General features: G+C 45.0%; 1 long non-coding RNA gene and 1 pseudogene across 1 annotated transcript; one reads left to right on the top strand and one right to left on the bottom strand.

The window, feature by feature from the left end:
* Nucleotides 1-492: 492 nt before the first annotated feature.
* Nucleotides 493-4,734, bottom strand: LOC148049062 (uncharacterized). The gene is made up of 3 exons (XR_015695373.1): nucleotides 4,673-4,734; nucleotides 3,716-3,814; nucleotides 493-702 (listed from the first exon to the last, which is right to left on the bottom strand). It is a non-coding gene; the product is annotated as an uncharacterized LOC148049062 (long non-coding RNA).
* Nucleotides 4,735-6,990: 2,256 nt separating this feature from the next.
* LOC148049061 (weak neurotoxin 10 pseudogene) overlaps nucleotides 6,991-9,250 on the top strand; it is a 2,995-nt pseudogene continuing 735 nt past the window's right edge.

Below are 9,250 nucleotides of genomic sequence, written 5' to 3'. Positions count from 1 at the left end.
CCAGCTGATTGGGTGGTCCCTATGTGACTTCAGTCCAGATTACCTGACCGGAAGCAGCTGGGTGTGGATGCCAGCATGGAAGAAGAAGATTGGACCATGTGATGGATTGTGGGTATGGGGACAAGATCATGAACTTTTAACTGGGTGGGATTCTGATGTAATTTCCAGATTTGGGATTTCACAGATGTGCTAAGATGTCTGATTTATTAAATTGGAACTTTAAGGATCGTTTTGCCTTGGACTCTGATTTAATTCTACATGATACTTGGAACGCTGACAAAAGATTTATCAGTGAAGTGGATAAAAAAAATAACCTTCAGCCTTCTACCCTTCTGCAAATCAACTTGCAAAAAAGGAAAATGGACACATCACGTCACACGCATCCCAAACCCTTGAATTTAAATGCAGAAGTTTATTCAGTCACCAAAGTACAGAAACAGCAGAACGAAACTTGTAGAACAGGAGAAAGGGGAGAGAAGGTGTTGGGGGGGGGGTGTCAAAGAAAGCAGAAGGGGAATTAAGGAAGGGCCAGCTTGTGGGAAAGGCCAGAAGCAGAAATCTCCATGGAAGGTCCACGATGGATGAGAGCAAAACTCAAAAGGATATTTTAAGGAATCATGTTGCAAAGATCAGCTGAGCAACATTTAACTTTATTTCCATGCTGTGATCCAGGGCATTCTGGGGCACATCCGTTTTCCAGCTCTGGAAAGGAAATGTAAAACAAAACATTTGCAGCACCCAAAATTGATCTGCGGTTGTTTCTGAACAAAACGGTAAACCCACCCTGAAGACACGTTCATGCATTCCCTCCCAGCATGAAGGCAGACCTCCTTTCTCCTCTCCTGAATACTCGAGAGTAAAATATTAAACAAGAATCCTGGGGAAAGTAAGTTTCACTGCTTAATCTGCAAGGGCCAAATTTGCACACGTCCATAGGACACCCCTGTTCCACCAGCTTTTCCCTCCCTCTTTCTATAAAGAAAGTTCCCCTCCCAATCTGGGTTGTTCCTGGAATAGATGGGGCTCCCCATTCCGACCCCCCTGGCTTTCCAGGCATCGTTTAGACCAGGGGTATCAAAGTAAAGACCTGGGGGCCCACGGGTTGCTTTTGATCGGTTCACCGACAAATGCACGCTCGACAAAAGCGCGCCCGATGAAACCGCGGCGAGAAAGCCGCGAGTTCTAAAGCGCGCCGACAGAAGCACACTCTATATAATAATAGCAATATAACAGTAGACATATACCGCTTCATAGGCCTTTCAGGCCTCTCTAAGCGGTTTACAGAGTCAGCATAATTGCCCCCAACAACAATCCGGGTCCTCATTTTACCCACCTCGGAAGGATGGAAGGCTGAGTCAACCCTGAGCCGGTGAGATTTGAACCGCTGAACTGCTGATCTAGCAGTCAGCCTGCAGTGCTGCATTTAACCACTGCGCCACTCTAAACCTAACCCTAAACCTAACCCTAAACCTAACCCTAAACCTAACCCTGAACCTAACCCTTACCTTAACTTAAATCACGCTTCTGTCAGCGCGCTGTTGTGGGTGCGCTGTTTGTGGGCGCGTTGATGACATCGTGGTTTTCGCGCCACGGTTTTGTCGGCGCTCTTTCGTCATGCGCGCATCTGTCGGGTCACCCTTTTGATCTGGCCCACAGGGCCATCCTAGAAATAGCAAAGGACCAGCCTGTGATGGGCTGGGCCAGCCCAGGCTGACCAGGTGCTGATCTACAATTTTGACCTACAACCTTCTTTTTCCTTGTTTTTCCTCTTTCCCTTTCTGACAAACTAATAAAAAAATAAATAAAGCTCCTCGTTGAATTTTAAAATCGAAGTAGAACAAGTAAAAGAAACAATGATAGCAAAAATCGAAAACATTTTGATGTACTGTAGAATTAGATGAATGGCAAAAACTTTGGGAAGGAGGTTATAAATTGGTGACGCCAACAGCCTACAAAGAAAATGTGTATAAAATATTTTATAGGTGACGTTTGCCACCCGCAAGAATGGCAAAGATGCTTCGAAACTTATCTCCCAAATGTTGGAAATACGAACAGCTACCAGGTTCTTATTATCATATGTGGTGGATCAAAAATAAAACAGTGGCTAGAAAGAATGACAAAACAACAAATAGACTGAAAACCAGAAATGTTTTTGCTGGGTATTCTACCGGAAAAATATAACAAAAGAAGTACTTATTTAATTTTACATATGATAACAGCAGCGAGAATTGTGTATCCACAAAATTGGGAAAATAAAAGTGTATCTACAGAGGAAAATGTAATAAAGAAAATATTTGAGTGTGCTGAAATTGATAGATTAACTTTGAAGATTAAGGATAAGGAAGATGCAGAATACTTTTTAACTTGGGAACTATTTTATCAATGGTTAGAAAATAGAAGCAGCAATCAGAAATTTAAAATTAAGGAGGATATGTAAATAAAAATGAAGTAAGTGTGTAACTAAATAATGAATGTTGAATAAATAGGATAAGGAAGTATGATTATTAGACTTGGAGTATAAGAGTGATAAATGTGATGTCTATAAGGTTTGATATTAACTAATATGATAAAACTGAACAGAGTGTTTAATTAAATAACGGAAAATGTTTAATAAGGATCAGTGAAGATTAGGGTGAACCGAGTTAGAGAAAAATGGTTATAATTAATGTGTGTATGAGGTTTGTTAAAAGAGATTGTACCCATGCAGTACACTGTCCTTGTGGATATGGAAATGTTATATATAAAAAAGGAAATTGCAGAATGAAAAATAAAGAAAAAAGAAAAAGAAATGTTTTCTCTTTTGCATTTCAGCATCCAAGAGGGGAGAGGAAAGAACGAAGAAGAAAAGAAAAGAGGAAACACAAAGAAAAAGAAGGAAAGATAAGAAGAAAGCAAAGAAGGAAAAAGAAGGGAAGAGTGGAAGGAAGAAAGAAGAAGAATAAAGAGGGAAGGAAAAGAAGAAAAGAGGAAAGGGAAGTTAGGAAGGAAGGAAGGAAGGAAGGAAGGAAGGAAGGAAGGAAGGAGATTATAATGAGAGGGATGAAGAGTTTGAGGGAAGTCCTGCCTTAGTACTTGGCCACCAACAATCCTGCTGCCCTTTTGCCATCCCCTTGTCTCCTCCTCCTGACCTCTCCTGGTGGTCTCCCATCCTATTTCTGAGGATCTTTAGTTACAAAGCCAGGTCTCCTCATGCAGAGAGGGAGTGGGCCTCCCTCTGACCTGTACACTTTGCCCCACACATACACACCTGGCGAAGGAGAGTGAGAACAACCACAGTAGCCTCAAAGAGGAGGTAAGCGTAGCCAGTCACCCCCCTGAGGGAAGAGGGGCTCGACCTCAGCTGTGGGGTCCCGGTGCCGTCGGAGCTCAAGGATTGGGCTGGGCACTTGCTCCCCATTGCCTCCTTGTCTCACCTTCCTCCTCCGAGAGAGACAGTGGATCCCCCAGCTGCTCCTGGGCCACCACAGGTGACCCCGTCCCAAGTGACATCGAGCTGGTTATAGCCACCATGCTCACGGCTACCCCGGCTCCTGAGATCAAACACAACCCTGATGCAGCCCTCCATGAAATCAAGTTTGACACCCCTGCCTTAGACTGAACGGCAAGAGGCCGTGAGTTCAGGGCACAGGCATGTCCGATAAAACCCCCAATTCTTAGGCGCTCTAATTTCCATACAAGGAGAAAAGCCGCGAGAAACGAAGGGAACTTTGCTTACTCAGTCCCCCGTAGCTGTGATTCAAATTGTAACAATACTTGCTTCCCGCGAAGCATGTCACTGGAAAATCGCGCCAGTAGTAACATTTCAGACTCGCGACTGGATAAAAGAAACAAGAGAGATCTCTCTTACTTCGATGCTTCTCTGATCTTGTCTTATCGTGTATTATCGTAGATTACCTGTGTAGAATAAAGTCAGCTGGGGAAACGTTATTAGAAAGATAATAGAATAGTTTGCAAACAAGGAGTCTGTGAGATCCAGTCCCACCTGAACCAAGAAATCCCCACCTGTCAAACTTTCTCTTCCCTCAACCCATTTCTCTGGGTCCTTTGTTCAGGGGGAAATGGTATTTGAGCATGAAAGGAGCATTTGGTTTGTTTACCACCTTGGATTAATAATAAATGTAATGAAGGTGAGATTGGGGGAAAAAAAACCTTTTCTGAAAGAGATCATAATATATCATCAGACGAGAACCTGAGAGGTCGGTCTCTGCTTGGAGCCTGATTAATCCTAAGATCCCAGAAATGTCAACCAACCTCAGGTTGATGTCAAAGAAAACCCATTCTTGACTTGAAGGTGGCATCTCTGATCCCCTTTGGCCGTACAATTGAGAAAACTCAGCATCAGAGGGAGGGAGAGGGAGGATTAAGTCAAGGAGATATTTTTCATCGCATTCCCAAGATTAATCCCATGGAAGAATTCACTTTGCAAAGGAACCTCTACTTTCAGAGGCAGTCTACCTCAGAATACCCGCGGGGCCACCCGCTGTCTCAGCTATGGGCTTCTCTTCAAATTGAGAACTCCTCTTCCCTCCTAAAGGCTCCCATGGAGCCTCCTTATGCAGAACAGAACAGGGAGAAAGTCCCACCCCCAGAATGGAGCACAACGGCTTCACACACCAAACTTCCCTCAGTCTGACTTTGATCATCATCTGAAATCAAAGGTTCGGGAGCCTACCTGGGTCCTTGCACATGAGTGCCACCACCAACAACGCAAATAGCAAAGCTTTCATCTTGCAATCTCCTCTCCAGCCTTCAAAGTGCAGTCCAGGACGGGAGAAAGAAGTTATATATACCATTACTCCACCTTGTGGGGGCTGGAGATCCAGGTTGAGGAGATGGAGAAGATATGTCTAGTAAACGTTGGAAATGTAACCAAAAACCTGGCCCATGTTATCATCTGTGGTGGACGTGTTTTAAAGCAAGAAAACTTTGGACAAAAATACACATGTGGCTAGAAAAGACTTCAGGAAAACATGTTGATCTTAAACCTGAACTTCTTTTATTAGACATAGTACCAGAAACGTTTGATAAACAAAGTCTAAATCTAATATCGCATGTATTAACAGCAGTGAGGGTTTTATATGCTCAGCCTTGGAATAATGAAGAAATGCCACTAGATGATGTTGGATTGTGCAGAAATGGACAGACTTGCTTTGAAGATCAAAGGGAAGGAAGATACAGAATGCTACCAAACATGGAATTTATTTTATCAATGTCTGCAAAAGAGCTGTAAAGATCAGGAATATAATTGGCATTGTTAAGCAGACAGAAAAAAACCCAGAGAACGGGATGTTTACTAAACACTAATTAAATGTAATAGTAGAAAATTAATAAAACTTTATTTAAAAGAGATAATTGGGAAAGAAGGGAAACTGGGACAGACCCAATTTATTTTATCAATGTCTGGAAAAAAGGGGTAAAGATCAGGAATATAATTAGTATTGTTAAGCAGACAGAAAAAAACCCAGAGAACGGGATGTTTACCAAACACTAATTAAATGTAATAGTAGAAAATTAATAAAACTTTATTTAAAAGAGATAATTGGGAAAGAAGGAAATGAAGAACAGACCCAATGAAGAAGCAAGCAGTCTCTGTCTTGAAGATGGAAGGTACCATTCCACCTGCAATATAGGAGCTCCTGTACAATTGTCGTCTCTCCCTGAATTTATCGCAGGCAGCAAAATCTGCGCAGAGTACACAATTGAAGCAGACCAAAACATAACACTGAACTCCCTCAAACAGAAGAAGGGAACTGAGCTTGTTGCTGATAAAGCTTGGATGATTTCTGCTTTATCCATCAATCAGAACTGAGCTGGAAGGGACCTTGGGGGTCTTCTGGTTCACCCCCCTACTCAAGCAGGAGACCCTCTACCATTTCAGACAAGGGTTTTTCCCAGTCTCTTCTGAAAAGCTCCAGTGATGAAGCTTTTCGGTTTAATCCCAAGCATGCTGCTTAAATATTGCGCATATTCTCAAAAACGCCCCTTGATCCATGAGCAAAATCCACTAGAACATCAAATTATGGAGCAACATAGGCATTTTTTTTGGAATCTAAGCTTTTTCAAATCAGTGAGATTAACTGTGGTTAAAGGCCAAGATGTTCAGTAGATAACAGGGAAGAGGAAACCCTGATTAAATGGTTGGTTCTGGGTGTTCTTTATGCTTGCCGTGTCCCCGCAGGCGTTTCCTTATCAGGGTAACACGGTCCATGCACGTGAGTGCAATGTTCTCCTTCCAAACCATGCTCAGATAATTTTATGTAGCCTGCTTAAAAAAAGGGGGGGTCTCCAGGAGAACCGTCATGATTAAAGAGAAGAATAAGATTGGAAAAGGATCTGGACCAGGAACCGGTGGAGCTGGTCAGGAAGAGGAGCAGGTGGAGGAGGACATTTCAACGTTGGATGGTCCAACAGTGGAGGGACCCATTTGATGAATTGGGGGAGCTTCTTCATAGCTTCTGATGAGCGACCTGGGAAGTGGGGCACAGTAGTGTAAAGAGCTCCTTCTTTAGCATCGCCGTCTTCCAGAGATGCTTGGGGGCTCACTGTTCCAGCAGGTCAGAGACAAAAGAGCATTTGGGAAACAAGAGGAGCATCTGTTGCAACAAGTTTGAGGATCTGCAACAGAAAGTCCTGATGCCCCCATTTTTTCATCTTGCTCACCTCTTCTGGATTTAACATACACCCTTATTCGAAAAGGGCTGGCTCTCCATTAAAGAAGAATATACTGATATCACATCTCTGTTCTTCCCAGTTGTATCTCTCGCCGCACCCAACAAGGGCAATAAGGAAACTTTTGCTTTGCATATTTTTATGTATTTATTTTCAAATTGTTTAATTTCTAAAATATTCTCTTGAGTTCTAAAATATATTTCTTCCCTGTGTGGCCATCCGATCTTTTTTGGTGTCGGGGGCAAAAAGGCCACACCCCCTGCCCTTCCCTTTTCTCCTGAATCTCCCCTTCCTTCTCCCTTAATCCTGGAGATCCAGCCTCCTCCCACCCACCCCATCTCCGAGGGGTATAAATAAGTGTCTGCTTCCATCCTGGGCTACACTTTGAAGGCTAAAGAGAAGATCTCAAGATGAAAAGTCTGCTGCTGACCTTGCTGGTGGTGACAGTCGTGTGCCTAGACTTTGGTAAGGTCACCAAACTTTGATCTTGGATGATAATCAAACCCAAAACAAGGGGAGAGGTAGGGTAGTTGTGGTCCATCCTGTTGTTGGGACTTTCTCACCCTTTTGCCCTGCATAAGGAAGGTCCATGGGAGCCTTCAGGGGGGGAAATGGAATTCTGGGGTAGACTGCCTCTGAAAGTGGAGGCTCCTTTGCGTAGTGAGTTCTGCCATGGGATTCCTCCAGGGAAGGAGATGAAAAATGTTTCTGCTCACCTCCCTCTGGCTTTGCCGTCCTTCAGTATTTTGGACGGTGCGGCCAAAGGGGACCAGAGATGCCTCCTCCAAGTCAAGCCTGGGCAGTCCTCAACGTCAACCAGAGATTGGTTGTTGTTGCTGAGATTCCTGGGACCCACCAATCTATCATACAGCCTTGGGAGTCTCCCATCCTAGGATTCACCCACCCCAACCCTGCTTAGCTTCCACACGTAGACCAGCCATTTAGATATCCATTTAATAGTGTCTTTCAAAAGAGATTAGGGGTTTTTTTATCCCAGTTTTTATCCCAGCTGCTGTGGCGCAGGGGTTAAAATGCAGCATTGCAGGCTAATTCTGCTTACTGCCGGCTGCCTGAAGTTCGGCAGTTTGAATCTCACACACTCAAGGTTGACTCGGCCTTTTCCATCCTTCCGAGGTCGGTAAAATGAGGAGCCAGATTGTTGCAGGCAAGAGGCTGACTCTGTAACCTGCTTAGAGGGGGTCGTAAAGGACTGTGCAGCGGAATAAAAGTCTAAGTAATATGGCTATCTAGTTTTGTAATGAGGAAGAAACCTAATACTCCTTCCTCCTATTTCCCCCACAGCAACAACGCTGTGAAGGTTGGATGGGCAGAGAGGTGATTAAGTCCAAAGTCACTAACTTGCCTTTCATGGCCAAAGTTGGACTAGAACTCAGGTTTCCTATTTCTAGACCATTTGATCTTTCTGCCGGGCGGCGGGAGCCCTGGAAGCAAGTGGAAGTTATCTTGACGACTGAAATGGACTCCAAACGGACCCCACGGCAGGAGAGCGAAGTGGCAGCCGCCAGAGAACTTCCACGTGGTTCAGGGGCTTCTGCTGGGCGGCGAGAGCCCCGGAAGCGAGTGGAAGTTATCTTGACGACTGAAATGGACTCCAAACGGACTCCACGGCAGGAGAGCGAGGGGGCAGCTGCCCGAGAACTTCCACGTGGTTCAGGGGCTTCTGCTGGGCGGCGGGAGCCCCGGAAGCAGGTGGAAGTTATCTTGATGACTGAAACGGACGACAAACGGACTCCACGGCAGGAGGGAGCAGCCGCCCGAGAACTTCCACTCGGTTCCAGAGCTTTGCCGCCCGTGCCAGCGCAGCACAGGGGCTGGCTGTGAACTTCGCAAAGGGGGAGAAGGAGGAGAGGAGGGCTGTGTCCTCCCCCCAGTGCCTCCCAATTCCCACCGGTACCAAATCATAACATGAACATGATTTACTCACCAGTGAATAAGCGCAGCTGCAACCCCAAAACAAAGACGAAATGAAATGGAGACTCGCGCAGGCGTGCTCAGCTAAGGAGTCCAGCCAATCAGTGAGCTGGTTGGGATGGAAAATTTTCAGCACGTGGCATGCTGAAAATTTTCCATCCTAGCCAGCTCACTGATTGGCTGGAGTCCAGGCCAATCCAATCAATGAGCGGCAGGCTGGGCTGGCTTAAATTTGTAGGATAGAACGGAACGATGAGCCAGCCCAGCAAGCTAGGAGCTGATTGTCGGGAGCTGCGAGCGCCAAAAAAAGCGTGCTTTTTAAAGAAGCGTGTGGGACGTGGGAAAATGCATGAAAAAGTGTGGCTGTCCCGCCAAATGCGGGACGTCTGGTCACCTTAGCTGAGAGGCAGGTCCATGCTCAATGGAGCTCAGCTAGGTGACGGCTTGCATGCCTGCATAGAGGGCTACGTGTTCGCCATCACGGACCTCATACGTAAATAAGATTACCAAAAAAAAATATCAATGTAATATTTCCATATTTCATAACTTTCATCCAGGAGACACCCTGATATGTTACAAATGCAAGGACAGACTTTGTGGATCCATACGTGAATGTCCCAATGGGCAGAACCTCTGCTTTATAAGGAGG

Source organism: Thamnophis sirtalis, unplaced genomic scaffold (assembly GCF_051295495.1).
Source record: "Thamnophis sirtalis isolate CommonGarterSnake01/CBP01778 unplaced genomic scaffold, rThaSir2_p1.2 scaffold_2, whole genome shotgun sequence".
Classification (NCBI taxonomy): Eukaryota; Metazoa; Chordata; class Lepidosauria; order Squamata; family Natricidae; genus Thamnophis; species Thamnophis sirtalis.
Note: the sequence above shows the minus strand (reverse complement) of the source record. Positions and strands in the feature narration are given on the sequence as shown.